We start from the raw sequence: 2,786 nt of genomic DNA on the forward strand, positions 1-2,786 counted from the left end.
CATCCCAGCCCAGTAAAACTACATATTTTACACAGTCATAAGTAGCCAAAAGGGATCTATTCTATTCAATTGCAAATGATCTAGATAAGACTGAGAATAAGATACTGCACGGGACATAGCAGAGTTGGTCAAGTTGAGTGGAGATGAGTTTGCTATTTGGCACAGCTTTTTGCATCAATAAAGCAAGTAAAAGGTGTGAAAGATAAAAAAAAGGGTGAAAGTGTGAAAAGTGAATTGGCCAAATTGAGGTGCATATAAAGTTTTTGCTTTCTTTCAATTCACTAATGGGGCTCATTTGAATCAGGTGAATTGAGTTCTGCTTTTGGAAACTGGGTTAAGAAGGGGTGCACCGGTCCTGGAGGTACTGCAATACCAGGTCAATGCGTGCAGTGGACAGAGCAAGATTTTTTCCATCTCCTTGTTCTAAAAATCCATTTAATATATGGTCCCCAGAGAGGGGACGTATCAGATATTAAACTGATAAGAACAGATTTAAATTTTTTTTTTTTCTGTTTATCAGTAGGACTTCAAAATAACAAAGGTGATCGCCTCCCGTTGCCTGGGAACCGTCCAGGCACAAGAGGGCTATGTGTCACCAGAAGGCGCACACACTTCCTCAAGGCCGGCAGACGTGCAATCCCAGGCACCTTCCAGTACCGACCAAGGTAGCGTCCTCCGAAACTACACTTGATCTTAGCCAAAAGGCCGAGAAGCTATAACCCGAATTGGTTACGGCCTTGAGTGGCACCCTGGCCTATACCGGACACATCTTAGGGAGAGGGAGACAAACCCACGCCTACAGAAGACATTTTGTCACCAAGCCAACCCTTGAAAAGGCTGTTTTGCAGAGCAAAAACAAGAAGAATGGTGCTTTTTGCAGCCGCCGCCCACTGCAATGAATCTGAATAACTCCTCCTTTTGGACACAAGCACCTCCCCTCCCCCTTGCAGTCTTTCCAATTCATGATACAAAAAGACGGACGGACAGGACAGGACAGGACAGGCTGCCTGACTTTCCGTCACTGCCACCCTTTGCCATCCTTGCCCGTAGAAAGCCCTTTCATCATCCCCAAACCCTAATCTTTTCCCTTCCCTTCCCAGATGCGTCTCACTCCCTTTCATTAGGAAGTGAGCGCAGCCTTTTCTCCGTTCTGCACATGCGCGACGTTAAACACAAATGCGCAGGTGTGACGCCCTAGCAGCAGTCGGACTGCTCGGCAGACACTTTGATGAAAAACAAAAAGGTTTTTTACGGGGGAGAATATTTGTGACGCCACCTGCGGTGTGCGGTAATAAGGAATACCGCTGCTGCTGTATGGGAGTGCCGGGGCTGATGGTGTTGGGGCAGCCTGGTGGTGATTCCCTCCGCAGGTAGGGGCCCCGGGACTCAGGGTAGGGAATAGGTAGGAACAGCCTATATTGATATAGGGCCGGCAGGACGCTGGGGGCCAGGGTACTCACTCAGGTGTGATGACGCATTCAGTGGACACAGACTCTGAGGTAAACAAAGTCTCTTGGTACTGCTGCACTCGGTGACTGCACGTGCGGTGGTCCCTTTCAGTGATTCTGTGGTGGACTGGAGCCTTCCTCCATACACTGTATACTGTGTGTGTCCCTGGCCCCGTTGGCTTGAAACCTTCGGGTCCCGTCCCTCTTTTTAATTGGGACCTGCTCTTAGCAGCTGGCACGTGGGATTTTCTGTGACTGCTCTGTGTGGGAAGTCCTATCCCTCCGCTGTGCTGACGCCGCTAATCTCTGAGCCGTCAAGTACAGGCCACTGTCTGCGACCCAGCCAGGCTCTCCTCAGGGAGCTCTTAATCCCCAGGTCCTCTCTCTTTTTCAGTTACTACCAACTGTCTAACTGACTCCTCCCACCAGCCTGTCTGACTCATAGGTGGGCGGTTCCTTTCCCAGCTGGAACCACGCCCCTGGTGTGCCTGACAAGTGTAGTGTTTGGGTGACTAGGATTTGTGCTGTTAGTACAGAATCACTGTTGCGGACCCCGGAACCAAGGAGGGTGGGCCCTGCACCAAGGATAGAGAATAGTGCAGTTCCCTGTGACACCCTGGATTAGTCCAGGGGCGTCACATTCCCCCTTGGTTAAACGTAGCTCGTCCCCGAGCTACAGTGCACCCAGAGTGTTTATTTTTATCTGCAAAAAGTGAACATTTTAATAAGAAAAACATATCTATCCATCCCACGCAGGGGAGGCACTTGAACCCAACGTTTCGCTTTCCCAGTCCTTCATCCCACCCCCAAAGTTCCAAAAGGAGGCAAGCCACCGTTCCTGTTGGTGGCCAGACCTGGGCCATATGTCTCCCAGGTCTCTCCTCCACCTGTGTCTTCTCCTGTAGGTGGGGATGCAGTCCGTGGCTATGAATGGGAAATAACCATTTACAATAGCACCAGTTCGTGCTGGCTACCACCAGTCCTGTAGCCAAAGGTCCATTTTCAATAAAACTTATCATTGGTCGTCAATCAGGTCATGAATCCAGGTAATTAAAATAAAATCAACATTCTTCTTATCAACACTCTATATCAACATGTCTTACATGACTATCTTTAGCATGGAAAATAGTAGAATTAAAAGCATGGAAAATACTAAACATTTTTAAATTTACTCTATATTTAGACTATTTACATTAGGGTAGAGTAGCCGGGTTCCGCTACCATTCCTCATCTCTGAACCTATGTGGGGGCTGACCAAAGTTCACACGGGTGGACCTTCTCAGCTCCTGGCTTCCCTCTAACCCTTGTACTGTGGTGTTTGCTACTACCTGTTCCCCA

The 2,786-nt window shown here is 48.6% G+C and overlaps 1 pseudogene; it reads right to left on the minus strand.

Annotated features, from left to right (window-relative positions):
• Nucleotides 1-339: 339 nt before the first annotated feature.
• On the minus strand, nucleotides 340-546 carry LOC142260808 (U2 spliceosomal RNA; annotated as a pseudogene).
• Nucleotides 547-2,786: the final 2,240 nt, after the last annotated feature.

This window comes from Anomaloglossus baeobatrachus, unplaced genomic scaffold (genome assembly GCF_048569485.1).
Source record: "Anomaloglossus baeobatrachus isolate aAnoBae1 unplaced genomic scaffold, aAnoBae1.hap1 Scaffold_188, whole genome shotgun sequence".
Lineage (NCBI taxonomy): Eukaryota > Metazoa > Chordata > Amphibia > Anura > Aromobatidae > Anomaloglossus > Anomaloglossus baeobatrachus.